Genomic DNA, 21,802 nt, shown 5'->3' with positions numbered 1-21,802 from the left:
CGACGAGCCCGTCCCAGAGATCCAGCGCGGACCCGGCCAACATGGCCGGCGTCCGGCTCCAACCGACCCGGGCCCCCGTGGCCTGGACACCTATCGACCCGGCCTGCGCACCATCGACGACGCGGACGCTCGCCACCGCTTCGATCAGCATGCTCGATCCCTGGAGGTGGAGGAGAGCGGCGCTATCGGGCCGGCATGCTTCGGCCCACGCATCCGGGAGGAGCCCTTTCCCAAAGGGTTCATGCTCCCCCGCGACACCCCCAAGTACAACGGGACCGTGAAGCCAGAAGACCGGCTCACCAGCTACACCACGGCCATTGGCATCACCGGTGCCAATCATCATCTCGCCGTGCGCTACGCACCGCTCATGCTCCAGGGGTTGGCCCACACTTGAACAGTCTGCCGATGGGCAGCGTCAACACGTGGGTCGATTTCGAGCAAGCCTTGGTCCGCAACTTCATGGGGACCTACAAGCGACCCGGCCGACCTAGCCAACTCGGCATGTGCGTGCAAGGGCCTATGGAGACCGGTCGTGAGTACCTCGCATGCTGGACCGAGCTCCGAAACAGCTGCGAGGGCGTCCATGAAGTCCAGGCGATTCAATACTTCGTCAACGGGTGCCGAGACGGCACCCTCCTCAAGCACAAGCTCTTACGCTCCGAGCCGGCCACCATGGCCGCGCTCATGGTGACGGCGGACAAATATGCCAAAGTCGACTCTGCCATGAAGATCCAGGTGGCGCTGGATGAAGCCGGCAAGGCAAAGCCGGTTCCACCTCCGAAGCCGGCCAGCGAAAGCAGCCGGCAGCAGCATCACCAGAACAACAAGCGCAAGGCCGACCAGCCGGCACAGTGCCACGACAACCGACTCGTCGCGGCCACCGAGCCCGCGGCAAACCCGGTGGCGAAGCGCCGGCAGACCGGCAAGACGGCATGGCAACCCGCCATGAGTTTTGAAGAGATGCTCGATGCCCCCTGCAAGCACCACAGCAGTGCAAGACCCTCCATGCACATGCTTCGGCATTGCGCCATCACCAAGCGCATCATGAGGGGCGACGTCCCGCCTCCTCCGGCTCCGGGTCCAGGCGCGGGGCAGCCGTCTCCGCCTCCACCGCCACCTCCAGCTGGTGGTGCGATGCGCTATGACGCCTACCCTGACCAGAACGCGGCCTACGTCTTCTTCACCAGCCTTGGCAACGATAAGCGCAGCGAGCCCCTTCTTCGACAGGAGGTGAACACCGTCGTCCCGGCCAAGCCGGAGTTCATGCACTGGTCGGATCGCCCGATCACCTGGACCCGGGAGGATCACCCGGCGGTCATGCCGAGTCCGGGTGGTTACGCCCTTGTCCTCAACCCCACCATTGTCGCGCGGCGCACGTGCAAGTTCTCCCAGGTCCTCATCAACGGCGGTAGCAGCATCAACATCCTCTACCGCGACACGATGACCAAACTCGGCCTCAAGGCCGAGGACCTGGAGCCTACCCGAACGATCTTCCACGGCAACGTGCCTAGCCTCTCCTGCTCTCCCATTGGCCGGGTCCGGCTCGATGTCCTGTTCGGTGATAGCAACCACTTCCGACGCGAACCAATCTGGTTCGAGGTGGTGGACCTGTCCAGCACGTACCACACATTGCTGGGCCGGCCCGCGCTCGCCAAGTTCATGGTGGTTCCCCATTACGCGTATCTGAAAATGAAGATGCCGGCTCCGAAGGGCCTCATCACCATCACCAGTGATTACCGCAAGTTCCTGGAGTGTGCCCGAGACGGCGCCAAGTTGGCCGAGTCGCTGGTCATTGCCGAGGAGCGGCGCCAGCTCGACCGGATCGTCGCCCTGGCAGGCGAGGCCTCCACTGCATCGATCCCGACCAAGGACCCGGCCGACGAGGCAAACCTTCAAACCCTCCAAGGAGACCAAGAAAGTGAAGATGAACCCGGAAAAGACCCCAGCTGCAGCAAGTACGTCATCATAGGTGCCCGTCTCGACAACAAATAGGAAGGCGAGCTCGTCGACTTCCTCCGTGAGAATCGGGATATCTTTGCATGGACCCCCAAGGACATGCCAGGTATCTCGAGGAAGTACGCTGAGCACAAACTTCACGTCGGCAAGGACGCCAAGCCTGTCCGTCGGCCCCTACAATGTTTTTTCGAAGAGAAGAGAAGAACCATTGGTGAAGAGGTCACCAAGCTTTTGGCGGCCGGCTTCATAATGGAAGTGTTTCACCCCGAGTGGCTGGCCAATCCAGTCCTCGTCCTGAAGAAGAACCAGACCTGGCGCATGTGTATCGACTACACCAGCCTCAACAAGGCCTGTCCCAAGGATCCGTTCGCTCTCCCGCGGATCGACCAAGTCATCGACTTGACCGCCGGGTGCGAGCTCCTTCCTTCCTGGACGCTTACTCCAGCTACCACTAGATAAAGCTGGAACAGGCCGACGCCCTGAAGACGTCCTTCATCACGCCCTTTGGGGCGTATTGCTACATCACCATGTCGTTCGACTTGAAGAACGTCGGCGCCACCTTCCAGTGCTGCATGCTGAAATGCTTGCTGCCGCAACTCAGCCGCAATATCCACGTTTACATGGACGACATCATGGTGAAGACCAAGCAGCACCTCATGCTCCTCGACGACTTGAAGGAAACATTCGCCAACCTCCGCGAATACAAGGTCAAGATTAACCCAGAAAAGTGCGTCTTCGGCGTCCCGGCCGGAAAGCTACTCGGCTTTCTCGTCTCGGAACGCGGCATTGAAAAGAACCAGGAGAAGATCAAGGCCATCAAGCGCATGCGCAAGCCGGCCCGGTTGCGCGATGTCCAGAAGTTCACCGGATGCTTGGCCTCGGTCAGCCGGTTTCTAAGCCGGCTAGGCGAGAGGGTGCTACCCCTGTACCAGCTGATGAAGAAGACGAACCCGTTCGAATGGAACGACAAGGCAGACGAGGCCTTCCAAGACCTCAAGCGCATGTCCTACACCGCACCAGTCCTGGCCGCGTCGACCGACAAGGAGCCGTTGTTGCTCTACATAGACGCAACCTCGCGGGCGGTCAACACGGTGCTGGTGGTCGAGCGACCAGAGAAGGGCAAGATCCAAGCCATCCAACGCCCAGTCTACTACCTGAGCGAGCTGCTCTCCATCTCCAAGCAGAACTACCCTCACTACCAGAAGATGTGTTATGGCGTGTACTTTACCGCCAAGAAGCTAAAGCATTATTTTGAAGAGCACATCGTCACCATGGTCAGCACGGCGCCTATCAGAGAAATCATCGGGTGCCAGGATGCCTCTGGCCGGGCGCCAAGTGGGCGATCCAGCTAGCCGGCCACACCATCCTCTATGAACCCCGCACCATGATCAAGTCTCAAGCCCTGGCCAACTTCCTCGCCGACTGGACCGAGACCCAGTACTTGCCGCCGCCCCCAACTCGACGCATTGGCACATGCATTTTGATGGATCCAAGATGTGACTCGGCCTGGGGGCCGGCATCGTACTGTCGTCCCCAAAGGGCGACCGGCTCCGCTACACGCTCTAGATCCACTTCGCCGCCTCCAACCACGTCACCAAGTACGAAGCCCTTGTGCACGGCCTCCGGCTCGCCAAGGAACTCGGCATCCGTCGCATCATGTGCTACGGAGACTCGGACCTGGTGGTGCAGCAGTGCTCCGGCGAGTGGGACGCCCACGACTCCAACATGGCAAGCTACCGCTTCCTCGTCCAGAAGTTGTCCGGATCCTTCGAGGGCTGCGAGTTCCTCCATGTCCTGCATGCAGAAAACGAAGCGGCCGACACACTCGCCAAGATCTCCTCGACCCGACAGTCCATCCCGTCCGGCATCTCCCTCGAGCACCTGTGCAAGCCGTCCATCAAGCCATCACCGCACTCCGAGTCCATTCACGTTCCAGACGACCCGGCCGCACCTCAACCCGGCCCGGGGGCTGCTGAACCCGGCCCGGGGGCTGCTCAGATTGAACCGGACACCAACGCCCCAGACCTGGCCGTCGCCATCCCCGACCCGGGGGCTACTCAACCCGGCTCGGGGGCTGCCGACTCGGAACCCACCCTGGTGGCCATCTTCTCCATGGTTACGGCTCCGTCTTGGGCCCTCCCAATATCAGAATTCCTGGAGAACGGGGTTCTCCCCATGGACGAGACTGAAGCCCGGCAAGTGCAGCACCGGGCGTCCGCCTACAGCATCATCAACTACAAGCTCGTCAAGCGCAGCTCCACCGGCGTGTTCCAGCGCTACGTCGAGCAGGAACAGGGCATCGACATCCTCCTCGACATACACCAAGGCGAATGCGGGCACCACGCTGCATCGTGATCCCTAGTGGCCAAGGCATTCCGCCATGGTTTCTATTGGCCCACGGATATCCAAGATGCTGAGTCGCCCCTCCTCAAGTGTGAGGGGTGCCAGCGCTTCAGCAAACGTAGCCACCAGCCGGTGTCAGCACTCCGCACCATTTCGATCGCCTGGCCCTTTGCGGTGTGGGCACTCGACATGGTGGGACCCTACAAAACCGCTCGAGGCGGCATGACACACCTGTTGGTGGCAGTGGACAAGTTCACCAAGTGGATTGAGGCACGGCCAATCAAGAAATTGTATGGGACAACAACATTTCGGTTCATCAAGGACATAGCGGTGCGCTACGGCATGCCGAACAGCATCATCACGGACAACGACACCAACTTCGCCAAGGGCGCGCTCGAGCAATACTGCTCCGTCTCCTGCATCCGCCTCGACCTGGCAGCTGCAAAGTAGGGCGACCAGACACTCACCTGTGGCGCCGGGTTCGACTCGCTGTACGGCACCTTGCCGAACCGCCAGTCCTCCCCTAGGTTGGCCTTGGAGATGTCGTTCACGCGGCGCGCGATCTGCTCCGCTATCAGCCGCGTCGACCCCATGCAGTTGGTGTCTTGAAGGCTGACCATCTCGCCAATGAGGCAGGTGCGCCTCTACAGCGGGAGGACCCGGCGCATGATGAACGCGGCAATGAGGTTGTTGCCAGTGAGCCCCTCCCGCGCCCTCATCACTGTCACCCGCTCGCAGAGATTGGGAATCTCCTGCGACGGGCGCTTGGGCGAGTAGCCCCAGTTTGTTTTCGCCCGCGGCGGCGCGATGGCAAAGACGGAAGATTGATGCGGTCCGCACCCAAGTTGTAGACGTAGAAGAAGGAGTTCTGCCATTTCTTGGCAGAATCCTCCAGCGGGATCTTGGGGAAGTTCACCACCGACCGCTTTGAGATAACAGCGGCGCCGCAGTCAGCGAACTCTCCGACCGACGGGCCCTGCTGCTTCAGGGAGAAGAAGCGCGCCCAGAGGTCGATCGTGGGCTCGACCCACAGGTACCCCTCACAGAGGGTGACGAAGCCGGAGAGCTGGACGATGGTGCCGGCGCCAAGATGATACGGCTGGAGCCCAAAGAACTCCAAGAACATGCGGAAGAAGGTGCTCGCCGGCAGCCCAAATCCATGCTCGAAGTGCGTGAGGAAGACCACGCGCTCCAACTCCTCGGGCTGCGGCCTCTGCTCGCCGCGCGCCAGACGGACGGCGACATCCGTCTCCTCCGGCAGGCGCCGCGACGCCCAAAGATCCTCGATGGTGACATTCGAACCCATCCAGGAGCCTGACGGCAGTGCCATGATCGAAGGAAGGAGAAAGAAGATGGACGACGGAGGAGTTCTGCTCGGAGCAGCGGGCGCCACAGTGCGAGAATGATGTACGCCGCCCCCCTGCCCCCCGATTTATTTATTTATTGACTGGAAACTATGAGGCAACAGCCCCACAGCATTTTATTAAAACTCAACCACCAAACAAAACAAAAGTTCTTAGAAAGTAGCTAACTAGGGGGGGAGAGGGTACTTACCTAGCTAGCGATTTACATAATTACAGTCCCATATACAAGAATACATACAACCAACTATGTCAAAGAGTTGACCCAAGTTAGCAGCAAAGGTTTTAAACTAGGCATCAATCTATGAGAGTGTAGAGTGGCATCATGAATGATGTTTCTCCTCCAAGCAGCAAAGGTTGGCCTTTCATGTCTGAAGATCCTGCCATTCCTCAAGATCCATATATTCCAGGCTGCAAGATAAACAACCTCCCTGAAAAAGGGTGCCCAAAGCTCCTCCTTGCAGCAACTAAACACTGAGATGTGGTTAACCCAGCTAACCACTGGATGTGCAAGTAATTCCATACTCTTGTGCTGAATTGACAGGTGAAAAAAAGGTGATCTCTGTCCTCATAAGCATGGGCAAAGCATAAAGGGCATGTGTTATCCTCCTGAGTTGATCGCCAGTGTCTCCTCACCAGTAAGTCTCTGGTATTTAGCCTGTCATTCAGCATTAACCACGCAAACACCTTTATCTTCATTGTCGCCTTGCTTTTCCAAATCCATTTGGATGGAGTATCAGTGGCCATGTGAGCATGCATCATAGTATAATAACTCTTTGCAGAGAAGATACCTTTGCCAGGTGTCCAAGACCAAGAATCATGAATCTGTTCATCAGTGTTAAGGTCAAGAAGACCAGCTTGGACAGTGGTCAACTCTGCCATTGCTTCTGGTGATAAAGTTAGATAAAAAAGCTCAGACATGTCCAGAGTGTTAAGCACCTCACGAACAGACACTTTGTCATCAATGACAAAAGAGAACAACCGCGGAAATCTTTCTCTGAGTGGGACAGATGAGCCCAGGAACACCCAGGCATCAAACCAAAAAAGGACAGAATCCCCCATGTTTATGGTTACCTCAGAATATAGCCTGAATGCTTCATTGAGTTTAAGGATGTCTTTCCACCAATAGGATCCACATAAAACTGTGCCATGAAGAACCACACCATCATAATAGGTGCTCCAAATAAGAGAAACCCAAGGGATGTCAGCTTTGTTATAAAACTTGGAAAGGTGCTTGGAAAGGAGAGCTCTGTTCTGGATGGTCAGATTTACTATTCCCATACCACCTTTGTCTTTAGGTCTACATACAAGAGGCCAAGCAGCAAGTGATTGCCTCGGAGTATCAGAATTTCCTATCCATAAGCATTGACACATTATCCTCTCAAGTTTCTTTATAATACCAGCTGGCAAAGAAATACTGCAAAGAAAATAGATTGGCAAAGAGGATAGAACTGATTGTAACAGTTGCAATCTGGCACCTTGGTTAAGAAGGCAAGAGCTAGCAGACAACCTTCTTTCAACTCTATCCACCACAGGAAATAAATCCTGGATTCTGGGTCTAGTTGTACCCACAAGTAGCCCTAGATAGGTAAAGGGAAGGGTCCCAACTTGGCAGCCAAAAACAGAAGCTAACCTGGCAGTTTCAGCATCATCCACATTAATAGGCAATATGCAGGATTTATGGAAGTTTACTCTTAGGCCTGTGGAGGCATGAAAATCTTGCAGCATCTCCTTGAGGGCAATAAGTTGTGAATCCACAGCAGGCACAATGAGGAGAGTGTCATCAGCATATTGCACTATAGGGAAATCAGGATCATGAGTTTCAATAGGCAGGGATATCTCTCCATTTCTGAGCATATTATTTACCAAAGTTTGTAACAGATCTGCTGCAAGAACAAACAAGAGAGGTGACAGTGGATCACCCTGCCTGACTCCTCTTTTGCAGGTAAATTGTTTTCCAGGCACACCATTCAGAATGACAGAAGAAGTCCCAGAGGATAAGAGTTCTCTAATCCAACCTATCCACTTGTTATCAAAACCCTTGTGATGCAAAAGCTTGAGAATTAAGTCATGTTCAACAGTATCAAAGGCTTTGGCAAAATCCAATTTAATAATCCAGAGTCCAAGCAATACAATCCTGGATTGACCTACTCTTGAGGAACCCATATTGGTTTTTATGAATGCACTTGAGCATTACTTTTTGCAATCTATTGGCTAGCAGCTTAGTCAGGAATTTCAAACAAGTATTTGTCAAGGAGATAGGCCTGAAATCATTAGGACCCTCAAGAGATAGTTTCTTTGGGATTAGGGTGATTAAAGACCCATTGATGCGGCTAATAGTGACCTTTCCATCATAAAAATCCTGGAATAATTGCAAAAAATCATCCTTAATAATGTGCCAGCACCTTTTGACAAACAATCCAGTAAAACCATCAGGGTCAGGAGCTCTATCAGTAGGCAGTGACTTAAGAACCTCATTTATTTCCTCCTCAGAAAAAGGAGCAGACAAACTTTCAAGACCATCCACTGAGTTAATTAAGGATGGTAGGTCAAACTTCATTTCTGTCCCCTCAGATACTCCCATTATGTCCTTGAAAGTGCCCCATAACATGCCAGCCATTTGTTGGTGATCAGAGACGACATCACCATTATCATTCTTCACAGAAGAAATAGAATTTCTCCTAAAATGTTCAGTCACCATTGCTTGAAAAAACTTTGAGTTTTCCTCCCCTACTTTTATCCACCTAATGGTACATCTCTGCTTCCAGTACAGAAACTGCAGGTGTAGGATTTCCTCAATATGAATCTTCACAATTTTCCTAAAATTAAATTCAGGTCTTGTTAGAGTCCTCAGCTCTTCAAGATTATCAAAGAAAAGAACCACCTTGTTGCAAGCCTGGATGGCCTTCTTAAGCTTGTAAAGGCTAATGTACCAGTGTTTAAGAGCATTTCTTAGCCTTTTGAACTTCTCAGTCAATCGAGTTGCAGAATTTGCTCTTTTTGTGGGAGCATTCCAAGATTGTTCCACACAGTCAAAGAAACCAGGGAGATCCACCCAATAATTTTCAAACCTAAATATCTTTGACTTGGGAATAGAAGTTGAAATAGAGACCACACAAGGTACATGATCAGATGCTGTTCTTTCTAGGGGGAGAACCATCATATTGGGATAATCATTAATCCAAGTGGAAGAGGTGAAGAACCAATCCAGTTGCTCCAGCAACGGATTATCTTGCATATTGGACCAAGTATATGATCTACCTTTTAATGGCAGCTCAAGGAGACCAAGGTGGACAATAATCACATTGAAGAGAAAAATGTCATTTATATCACCACCAGGCAAGTTTCTATTCTTAGGAGATCTAATGAAATTAAAATCTCCCACCATTAGCCACTTATCATCAAGTGGAATTTCCTGGTCATACATCCATTGAACGAAATCATCTCTGAGCTGCCCTTGACAAGGCCCATAAACATTTACCAAGGTCCATTGACTTGCATTATGGGTAGATGTGAAGGAGACTATGATACCAAACTGTTTAATATCCACTAGTGTGCCAAAGAACTTATTAGAGCACCACAACACAAGGATGCCACCAGAGGCCCCAACAGAAGGTGAATAAACAAAATTGTCAAATCTTCTAGGGCAAAACTTCCTAATCGCATGCTGGTCAAAGAATTCACATTTAGTTTCTTGCAAGCAAATGGTAGAACACTGGCTTTCCTCAATTTTCGCTCTAACACTTCTTTGCCTATCTTCAGAATTTAAGCCTCGCACATTCCAGCAGAGAACCTTCCAATCTCTAGTTTGGTGTGCATTCATTAGGAAACAATAAAAAGAAGCAGAGATAATAGTTCACTGCATAACAGTGAAACAACAGCCCATAGATAGTATCATCAACACAGACCACAGTGCAGGTAGCAGACAAAAGAGAAACAAAATTCAGACAACTGGCATGACAATGGACATGCCTCCCTGTATAACAAGTAGGAGACTTAATCATCATGAGAAACCGTAGACTTGGGTGCAGTATCTGAAGAAGCCATAAGCTTCTCCATGGTCATCTTCTTAGCAGGGACACCAATGGCTGCTCCAATCATCTGCAATGTTCCGATTGGTGTTGGAGGGGGAGGCTGCTCCTTGGCACCCTCATGCTCTGGTTTATCCTGCCTAGCATGGGAGGAAGCTGAACTGTCAGCCTTCAACTTCTTTGATCTAGGCTGCCTTAGGGGTCTAGGCTTCGGTGCCAAAGGAGAAATAGGCTTAAAACCTTTAGATTTTGCTGCACTCCTGGTCATCCTTTTGTCAGAAAAATCTGACACAACTTGGACAACTGAAACTTTAGGCTTTCTGGCTCGTTGCTGCTTGTTTTGCTTGCCTGTAGCAGAGAAGGAGATCATGCAGTCAAAAACTTCAGTAGACTATGCTTCTGCTTCAGCAGACTGAGCTTCTGCTTCAGAGGATGGAATACTGAGTTCAAACTCAGGTGCTGCACACAGGGTGGATGAGCTTTCTAAGAACAATCTTCTGGCAGTTTGTTGATGAGACAAATGCAGGTCCGGGCTTGGAAAGCAAAAAGACAATGGAGGATCAAAAGCCATATCCCAAGATCTTTTATGCAACTGAGGCAAACCAGGTGGGGCAGGTCCTTAGGGATCTGTGCAGACATAAAAGTAGGCATAAGAGATTCAAATGATCTTCTCCAGATAAAGTCAGGTGGCAAAGTTGGCCCCATGACAACCCTTACAAGACCAACATGAAGAGGAGGTGCCTGAACCACAATGGGGTTATATGGGACAATTGCAAGGTTGTCCTGTTCATGATCCTGCACATCAACTGCCTCTTGATCATTATTATGAATGTCAATAGGAATGTGCTGCTCTGGCAGGTCCAAAATCTCCTGATGATCATGCTCAAGTGGGCCTCCTTCCACAACATCATCCTGAATCATAATAGGGTCATGAACCAGAGCATTGTTAGGCCCGTCCACCATATCATTGTTTGGCCCAACAGCAAGATTCATAGGCTCAAGAGGGCCCAAAGCATCACCTGATTCATTTGAACCCATAGAAGGGTTTAAAACCATAGAGTTAGCCTCCTGCACCTGCAGTTGCACTTGCTGAACCTCATCCTCATTGTTGTCAGGCCCCCAACCCTGTAAATCATGTGGATTAGGCTGTGGTTGCTCCTCTGGCACCGCAGGTTGGGGGACATCATTCCATCCAAGAGCAGGATAAGGTGGCAGAACCCAAAAAGATTCAAGAGGCTACAGCTCGCCTGGCATTGGGTGAGGATTTCCATCAAAAGGCATAACATCCTCATCAGGTGATAATTGCTCAGCAAAATCAGCAGTCAGAATAGAAACAGAGGCAGTCCAAGACACCACAGCGCCACCAATATTCGCAAATTGGCGAAAGACCACATCACGTGGGACTAATTGGTTATCAGGGAAAGAGGCATAAACAAGAGATCTTACAAGCCTATCATCCTGATGATTCCAATAATGAAACTGACCAAAAGTGCCTACGACCTCAGCTAGATTGACCTCATTGTGATAATCCAAGGGTACCCCCACAAACATCAGCCAACCAGTTCTATGCCCTTGCAAAGCACGAAAACCCTCTCCATGATCATGCCTAATGAATCTCAGAAATAACTCATTGCCATGTTGATCCAGACCAAGTGGCCAAGGTGTATGAGCAATTAGAGCAGCACTGATGACAGGATCCTGCATCTCATACAGACCTACTCCCTGGAACCAAGTTTGGGCAGATCGTACCGGAAGCTCAAGCTGGTTGGTGATGAGGGCATGGACCTGCTGTCGATGAATAGCCACATCCTCGGGAGGCGGAGGAGGGTCGACGATGCTAACCATGAAGGATTCATGGCGCAGTGGAGGAGCTTGGGCGGACGTGTAGAACGTCCTCGGGACGCGGAAAGGCCCACCATCGACGATGTCATGGCCTGCCGGGAGGAAGCACCGAGGATCAAGCTCATAAACTGCCATGGGTGGTGGCAGCGATGGAGCTAGAGGCGGTGTGCTACTTGGCGATGGGCTACGCGGCGGCGATGTCGATGGTGGTTCTGTTGGGGAAGCGGAGGGGGCTGGAGATTTTGGTGGGGCTCTATCACAGTTGGTAGAGGGGGCGGTGGAGCTCGAAGCGTCAAGTTTCCTGTTGATGGCGCGAGGCTCAATGCTAGTCGCTCTGGTTTTGGGAACCCAGAGTTTAATATTCGGAGGAGACCGGGTATAGTCATTTTTAATGTGACCAGACCGGAAGCATTTGCGGCATCTATCCTTATTTGTGCAACGATCCAAACTATGCCCCATGCCAAGGCATTTTGGACAATCCCAACACCTGGCAGCCATCTCCTCCACGACAAGGTCAAGGCCTTGCCAGTCACGGACTAATTCAACTGGAGATTTGGGAGGAGATTTATCAGAAGTATCCATCCCTGGTGTGCAGTTTATTAAATCTTTTCCCTGGTCAGAATCATCATCCGAAAGCTCCAACGGGTTCTGGGCCGAACCCAACATGATGGGCTGCACGGTGGACTCAGGCCCAACATGACTTGCATGGGAGAAAATCAAACCAGGCGACGTACCCAATCTCGAAAACTCCGGTAGAAGATCACGAGGGGATATCGATCCAAACGTGACATCCGGAGAGTGCAAAACCCTCAACGACAATGTGGCCGTCGGCGGCGCCGGCAGCGAATCAACGCACACGAGCTCCTGGGGACCAATTGAGTAACCAGCATCTTGAGTAACAATATTGATTTCCTTGGCAGAGGCCGGATAACGATAACCCTTGCAAGCATCATAATTCAGAAATGTAGCAAAACATAGGGATTTTTTAACAACATGATTAGATGATCTCAAAGAGGATTTGGCTGGTGCATGTTTCATGGCATCTAGACCCATGCATGCACGACGCTTAGAGGGGCTGACCAGGATCCATTCCTCCTTGCATTCAGCTTGCCAAAGACGAAACTCTTTCTCCCAATATGGGCCACCATGGACCCAAAGATGAAAATAGCATTTGAATTGCAGGCAAACAAAAGAGCGCTGATGCAAGATGAAAAACTCCACTTCTTTGCAAGAAACATTAAAGGCAAAAACCTGATCATGCAGACAAGATACCTTGAGAGAAGAACAATAACCTCCGATCGCAGCTTCTAGTGCCAAAGCGACATTCTCCTCATCAAGCCGAAAGTTGTGACGTGCAAAAGACACCACCATGATGAAATGACCAGATCTATCCGAGGGATGCACCGTGCGATGAAGAGAATGCCAGATCGCTTTTGCCATATCAATCCCAGGAGAGAAATCCAAGCCCAGCGTGATGGCCGCATGAACAGCCATGGAGATGACAACCAGGAGAAAGCGGAGAACACGCCGGATAAGATGCCCGGATCCAAAACCAAAACCCACAGAGGGAGATGGAGATCGCCAGCGGTGTGTGGGCTAGGGTTTAGGAGGGGGGGCGGGGGGTGGGAGCCATCTTCTCAAGAGTTCTCCTAATGATACGCCCCCCGATTTATAACCCTCGATTTGAACATGGGGTAGTGGGATCGTCTGCACGCGCCCATTCCACTACCCCGCAATAATTGTGCACATACACACGCAGTAACTGCCCGAGGAAGAGCATCCGGCCCCTGGACACCGCAATAAATCCACGCGCGTGGGCCAAGGGCGCGCGGCGGCGGGCCTCAGCCCGTCGCCCAGTCCCGTCATGCGCGTGGCCTGTCAGGCCCCTCTGACTTCCGGGCACCACGTGGCGCCCACGCGAAGCCTGAGGGATTCCCCAAGATTCGACAAACTCCTCGGTTCCTGCCATGGCCGGGATGCTGCGATCCAGTTTCCGAGAAAATCGGCACACAGTGGGTGTTGCCGGACCCGATGCTCGCAGAATCTGCCTTGCTTAAGGGGGAAACTGCGAAGGCCCACTCATCTGAAGACAGCGGACCTTCACAGCTTCGGGGACTACTGTCGGGGGGATGAACCCCGGCAGGCAACGGAACCCGGATCCTTTTCAAAAACAACGGGGCCGACATCGCCCCTCAAGCCGGCATGCGCTTGGCCGGGTCGCTCGACCCAGCCAAGCCCTGCAACCCGGGCGAGCTCTCCGACCCGGCAAAACGCGTCGACTCGGCCTCAACAACTAGCGGAAGACAGCCGAACCCGGCACAACCAAAGCTTCCACGACAAGCTAGCTCCACCCGTGGCGTGCTCCGCAAGTCAGCCACGGGTCAGCTTCCATCCCATCCAGGCCGTACGATGGGACGAGTCTTCAATCATCGATGACCAAGGCAACAGTTCCTCGCCCATACCTCTGGTCAGCCTTAGCATGGCAAAAGTGCCCCTCACCTACCCGCTGACCAGGGCTGGCGTGGCTACAGTGCCCCTGCCCTCACCGCTGACGACAGCAAGCGGCGACCTGACGGAGAGCCATTGTACACGACTCAACTCGGCCACGCCCTGACGATCGACAAGACGGCGCACAACCCCCTAGGCACACGGGGCCCGCACCTAGGGGAACCCGGCGAACCGCAGGCCCCCAGCGGGTCCCAGCCCGGGTCTCCGGACGCCGACAACCCGGACCACCGACTTGTAACATTACCATTGTACCCCTGGGGGGTTGGTCTATAAAACCCCCCAGAGCCCACGCATACGGGCAAGCAACGAGAGAGAGATAACGGAGAGAAAGAGAAAAGCCAGTAAGCACAGAGCTAGCCACCGAGACACCAACACCAGAGTATAGGAGCAGCCTAAGCCTTGGCCAGCCTCCTTCCTCCCCCATATAGCTCCAGGAGCAACATTGTACTATCAAACATCAAACTACACTCGGCAGGACTATGGGTGTTATCTCTCCCCCTGAACCTAGGTATGTCCGGCGTCCCGCGCCCACTCATGCCAACCTCGCATCTGGAGCCCACCAGCGTCCTCGAGCCTCCTCCTCTCTTTTGCCATCCCTTGCCATCTGTCGTGCGCCCACCATGACAAGTCCCTTGTACCTACACAAACAAATAAGAACCTTGCAACCAACGCGACAAAGGGGTTGTCAATCCCTTCACGGCCACATGCAAAAGTGAGATCTGATAGAGAAGATAAGATAATATTTTTGGTATTTTTATGATAAAGATTAAAAGTAAAGATTGTAAAATAAACAAAGATAAAAATAGCTTCTTGACAGGAGATTAATATGATGGAAAATAGACCCGGGGGCCATAGGTTTCACTAGTGGCTTCTCTCAAGATAGCATAAGTATTACGTCGGGTAAACAAATTACTATCGAGCAATTGATAGAATTGAGCATAGTTATGAGAATATCTAGGTATGATCATGTATATAGGCATCACGTCCGAGATAAGTAGACTGAAACGATTCTGCATCTACTACTATTACTCCACACATCGACCGCTATCCAGCATGCATCTAGAGTATTAAGTTCATAAGAACGGAGTAACGCTTTAAGCAAGATGACATGATGTAGAGGGATAAACTCATGCAATATGATATAAACCCCATCTTTTTATCCTTGATAGCAACAATAAAATACGTGTCATTTCCCCTACTGTCACTGGGATCGAGCACCACAAGATTGAACCCAAAGCTAAGCACTTCTCCCATTGTAAGAAAGATCAATCTAGTAGGCCAAACCAAACTGATAATTCAAAGAGACTTGCAAAGATGACCAATCATACACAAAAGAATTCAAAGAAGATTCAAATATTGTTCATAGATAATCTTGATCATAAACCATCAATTCATCGGATCTCGACAAACACACCGCAAAATAAGATTACATCGAATAGATCTCCAAGACAAACGAGGAGAACTTTGTATTGAGATCCAAAGAGAGATAAGAAGCCATCTAGCTAATAACTATGGACCCGAAGGTCTGAGGTAAACTACTCACACATCATCGGAGAGGCTATGGTGTTGATGTAGAAGCCCTCTGTGATAGATGCCCCCTCCGGCGGAGCGCCGGAAAAGGCCCCAAGATGGGATCTCACGGGTATAGAAGGTTGCGGCGGTGGAATTAGGTTTTCGTGGTGCTCCTCAATGGTTTGGGGGTACGTAGGTATATATGGGAGGAAGAAGTAGGTCGGTGGAGCCATGAGGGGTCCACGAGGGTGGAGGGCGTGCCTAGGGGGGTAGGCGTGCCCCCCTGCCTCGTGGCCTCCTTACTGATTTCTTGACATCCCCTCCAAGTCCTCTGGATCACGTTTGTTCCAAAAATAACTCTCCTGAAGGTTTCATTCCCTTTGGACTCCGTCTGATATTCTGCGAAACACTGAAATAGGCAAAAAAAAACAACAATTTGGGCTGGGCCTCCGGTTAATAGGTTAGTCCCAAAAATAATATAAAAGTTTATAAATAAGCCCATTAAACATCCAAAACATAATATATAATAGCATGGATCAATAAAAAATTATAGATACGTTGGAGATGTATCAAGCATCCCCAAGCTTAATTCCTGCTCGTCCTCGAGTAGGTAAATGATAAAAACAGAATTTTTGATGTGGAATGCTACTTAGCATATTCTTCAATGTATTTCTCTTTATTGTGGCATGAATGTTCAGATCCGAAAGATTCAACATAAAAGTTTTATATTAACATGAAAATAATAATACTTCAAGCATACTAACAAAGCAATCATGTCTTCTCAAAATAACATGGCCAAAGAAAGTTATCCCTACCAAATCATATAGTCTGGCTATGCTCTATCTTCACCACACAAAGTATTTAAATCATGCACAACCCCGATTACAAGCCACGAAATTGTTTCATACTTTTGATGTTCTCAAACTTTTTTGATCTTCATGCAATATATGAGCGTGAGCCGTGGACATAGCACTATAGGTGGAATAGAATGGTGGTTGTGGAGAAGACAAAAAGGAGAAGATAGTCTCACATTGTAACGCCCAGGATCCGATGTGCCAGGTGTCCTCCAGTCTTTCATCGTTGTTGCCATGTCATTTTCTTGCGTGTTGCATTTTGCCATGTCATCATCTGCATTTCATCTGCATGTTTTTTCAAAACATGAATCCGTTCGGGTTCCCCCGGTTCTCTCCGTTGTCTGTTCTGAGCCCAGACACACTTGCACGCGCCCGCAGCACCTCCCAGTTCTTGTTCTGTGAGCCGCCGAAAAACATTCCCAGAGTGGGCCGAGATTTGCCGAGTGGCCTTGGTATATCACCGGAGACCGCCCGTCAAATTTTGTTCCATTTGTTGGTCGTTTGATGCCCCAACGGTTAACCAGTTAACAGAAACCCCCTTTTCTCTTGCAGCCCAGCACCTCTTCACACAGCCCACCTATCCCATCTAACTTCCCTGCATGCTCTCCGTCGTTCGATCATGATCATGTGGGCGAAAACCACACCTCATTTGGACACTCCTAGCTCCCTCTACCTATATATGTGTGTGCCTCCCCGTCCAAAACGCAGGTAAAGCCTAGCTCTGCTCCTCCGCGCTGCTGGACGTGTCCGCCCGGCGCCGGACATGACCACTGCCACCTCACTTCGGCCAATAGGAGGTCGCCACATCATTGCTGCCACCCCGCCCGACCTGCTGCGGCCTGCCACGTGTCCTCCCCGCGCACATCACCGCCAGCCGCCCAGGGCCTAGATCCGGCCCTCCCCGGACTGAATCGGGCCACGCCGGGCCTGCAACCGCCGCCTCCCGCTCTGGTTGCCTCCTGCCCCCATCGGCGTCGCCCAGCTCCTCCCCGATGGCGCGCCGACCTCCTCCCGCGCCACCGAGCCTCCCGCGCCTCGCCTTCGATCGCCATCGCCCGTCTGGCGTCATCGCCGCCATGCCACGCAGGCCCTGCCCGCCGCCGTCCCACGCGAGCTCACCCTGCCGGAGCTGCTAGCCGGAGAGCCCGCGACCTCGCCTCCCGCGACGGCCCTCACCGAAGGCTCCCTCCAACGCCGCCTCGCCGACCCCATGCCTCTCCCTTGTTGTCGGTGCCATCCACCGCCTCGTCGGAGCTCCGCCCGTCGCCGGAATCGCCACCCATCGCCGGAGTTCGCTGGATCTGGCCAGGGTGGACCAGATCCACCAAGTCGGTCAACCAAACGCCTCCACCTCCCTGGATCTCCTCGTCCTGCATGCCTCCGTCCCGCGTTGACTTTCACGGAGGTAAAAAACGTCCAAGATTTTGACATCATGTGTGCCTGTTAGTGATGCCATAACCTTCTGCTCGTAGATCCATTTTGCATGTGTGATATATCGAAATGTTCATCTTAGAGTGCTATTCATTTCATTCCATTATGGAATGCTTGTTTGAGACCATCTTGATGCCTAAATCTTCGTTGCAAAACTGCTATGTGATATGAACTGCTGGAATCTACTGGTTGTCAACATCATTTGTGCATCTTGTGAGTGCCACAACTTTGTCCCTGTTGATGCTATGATGATTATCTTGATATGCACATGTTCTTATATTCATGCTATACATGCTGGTGTACTTTGCATTCATGTTAGGGTGCATCTTGATATGTTGTTCTCTGTTGCAAAAGTGCATGTTGCTGTCAACTACTGAAAACTGTTGTAACTTGCTGATTTGTCATTTTTGTTGCGTTTTGTGTGTGCATCCTATGAGCATGATGTCTACATGTTTTAGGAGCATATTCATGCCATCTTTACATGGGTGCAATCCATGTGTTTTTATATGCCCTGTAGTGAGTGCATCAAGCTGGTGAAGTAGGCAACTTGCTGTTAATGTTCTGTCAATGCTGAAACTGCTATATCATGTTGCCTTATTTCTTGATTCTACCAATTAATCCATGCATAATATGGAGATGCTTAGTTAGGATGTTTTGTTGTTTATGCTATGCTCTATCATCCCATGCCTCTTTATGCCCTATATATCTCCTGTAGCATATGTTTTCATAGCCATGAACATGCTTATATAATGTTCCAGATTCCTGTTAACTCCATGATGCATTGTTGTGAGCTTGATAGTAATTATTCTATGCCTCTTATGGAGATGCTACAATTACATGATTTGTAGTATTCTATGATTAATTTGTTCAAATGAAATGTTTTCTAATTTTGGAGATCATATGCCTCTGTTTCATGCTTGCAAACATGCCATCATAATGTTGCTGTTTTACATTTGCTGAAACTGTTTCAACTTTCAATCTTGTCATGTTGGTTCCCACTAATCCATGAGCCATATGTTTATGATGTCAGGATGTTATTTCTCTTTCTTATGTGTACTTTGATGGCATGCCCTTTGTTGCTATGTTTAGTTGTTGTAGCTTGTCTCTTTCTTGCTCTCAAGTTGCCATCATATTAACTCTGCTCATGCATATGTTGCTGTGTTATAAAGTTGCATTTTGCATTGATCATATTGGTTTAATCTTGATGCCTATGAACCTTAACCTTTAATCATATTCGAAGTAAGTTATCTGTACATGAAGTGCATATCAAGTTTGTGCTCATAAGATTACTGTAGCATGTTGTTTTGATGTTTGCAAAGTGCCTACTTGCTGTTTTGGGCAGATTGTTGTTATAACTTGTTTGGAGTGTATGTGTTGCACCGTTGCTCCGTTTTGCCATGTTTTGAGAGTGTTTGCTTGATGTTTGAATGCATTTTGCATCAATGCCATCCTTGACTTGTTTCGCTCATATCCTCTAGGCCGTAGCTCCGAACTAGATGAACTTTATATGTAACTTGACTAGAATTTCGTGTAGATCATCTTGGTGCATTTTAACTTGCTCTTTAACAACTTGAACGTAAGGTTTATTAAGACCTGGACCAATTTCCAAAGTTGCATATGAGGACTTATCGGATTTTTTATATGTTGTTTCCGGCCTCATTTAAACTTGCTTTGATGTGTTGCTCGTGTATGCATCATGTCTTGCCATGAGTAGCATCATATAGCCTATGTCATCCATCATGATTGGTTGAGCATCTTGTCATGTTTAGGTGTTGTGTGTTTACATGTTTTTTGCTTCTTTCTGGTTGTGCTTCTTCTTGATAGTTCCTGTTTCGTTGCGGTCATGAGAATTCGTTCGACTACGCTTGGTTTGTCTTCGCCCATTCATCTTCTTCATGGACTCGTTCTTCTTCCTAGCGGGATTTCAGGCAAGATGACCTTATCCTGGATCTCACTACTATCATTGCTATGCTAGTTGATTCTTTCTATCACTATGATGTGCTACCTATCACTTGTTTACCAAGCCTCCCAAACTGCCATGCCAGCCTCTAACCTTTTTTTCACCCTTCCTAGCAAACTGTTGCTTGGCTATGTTACCGCTTTGCTTAACCCCTCTTATAGCGTTGTTAGCTGCAGGTGAAGTCGAAGATTGCTCCATGATTGATAGGATTATGTTGGGATATCACAATATCTCTTATTTAATTAATGCATCTATATACTTGCTAAAGGTTGGAAGGCTCGGCCTTATGCCTGGTGTTTTGTTCCACTCTTGCCGCCTTAGTTTCCGTCATACCGGTGTTATGTTCCTTCATTTTGTGTTCCTTACGCGGACGGGTGTATGGGACCCCCTTGACAGTTTGCTTTGAATAAAACTCCTCCAGCAAGGCCCAACCTTGGTTTTAACATTTGCCACCTAAGCCTTTTTCCCTTGGGTTCTGCAGACTCAAGGGTCATCTTTATTTTAACCCCCCGGGGCTAGTGCTCCTCTGAGTGTTTTTTTGAAGGGGTTCGGCGGTAGGAAAGCCTCCTACTTCATATATATTACCAACTCACAGCTATTACAAGTTACAAGTGTTGCTTTACATATGCACAGATGGATGTGCCAAGAAAGGAGCAAGGGGGTAGTGGACAGAAGTACTAAATATATAGAGTTACAGTTGAGGTATGGAATAGAGGAAGTCAGTCACTAGCTACTTCTTGTGGGGGGCACTCTGTAGCTGATGTCAGCAAAGTCTTTTTTGAATCTAGCCAGCCAAGAAAAGATTGATGGGTCCACCTTGTGAAAGTAGTTATTATTGCTTTCTTTCCATAGGCTCCAGGCTGCCACCAGGAAAACATCCATGATCATCTTCCTGGGAAACCGTGTCTGTAGGTTTGGAACGAGGTCCAATCTGTTGCCATGCAAGGGCCATTGTATGTTGAGTTTGCTCCAACACTCACGACTGAAAGTGCAATGGAATAAGAGATGTTCAACAGTTTCTTCCACGTGGAGACCACAAAGCAGGCAGTCAAAATTATTGCCAATGTTATAATGCCTCCTTTTCATCATGTTCCTCGTGTTAAGGCGATCCGAGAGGAGAAACCATCCAAAGACCTTAATTTTAGGGATGCACTTGGTCCTCCAGAGCCTACAGAATGCATCATGGGCAATCACCTCCCGGAAGTAAAATGTGTAGTAGGCCGTGGTTTTGAAAACAGCAGAACCCCAAGTGCAAGTCCAAGCATCCTTGGAGTCAGTTAACCCTGCCTCGTGCACATTTTGTTGGAGAGCTCGAAGTTCTTCAAAAGCTTGAACCGAGAGGGGCAATTCGAAAGCCTGATTAAGGTGAGTAATTGAGAGGAATTTTCTGACCGAGGTATCTTCATCGCTTGTGTAAGAGAAAGCCCGAGGATATGTGTCTGACAGGATGGAGTTGTTCCAATCATCTTTCCAAAACAGAGCCGCACCTGCACCAATCTGCACCTTGGTGATCCCTCTGTAGACTGGCATCAGCTGGACAAGTTGGCGCCACCAGAAAGAGCCACATGGCGCAATAGCGTGAGGGACAGAGGAAGCATAATACGTATCCCAGATCAGGTGCACCCATGGTACATCCAACTTGTTATAGAACTTGTGCATCAATTTCAGAAGCATTGCGTCATTCTGCACCTTGAGGTTGAGAATGCCGAGGCCACCGTTTTTCTTCGGCCGGCAAACCATGTCCCAAGCTGCAAGAGAGTTACTTTTTTCACCATCCTCAGTTTTTTTGTCCAAAGGCCGCGGCGTCGAATCTTGTCAAATTGCCCGATGATCTTCGATGGTAGTTTGAGGATTCCCATGGGGTATATTGCCAGCAAGGTAACCAGAGAGTTCATGAGAGCTAACTTTCCTGCGTACGACATGAGCGACATGGCCGCAGAGATCCTACTCTCCGCCTTGCAGATCCATGGAGTTAGGTCAATGACCGAGGGTTTAGTTGTGCCC

Source organism: Triticum dicoccoides, chromosome 2B, assembly GCF_002162155.2.
Source record: "Triticum dicoccoides isolate Atlit2015 ecotype Zavitan chromosome 2B, WEW_v2.0, whole genome shotgun sequence".
Classification (NCBI taxonomy): domain Eukaryota; kingdom Viridiplantae; phylum Streptophyta; class Magnoliopsida; order Poales; family Poaceae; genus Triticum; species Triticum dicoccoides.
This window is presented reverse-complemented; position numbering follows the sequence as displayed.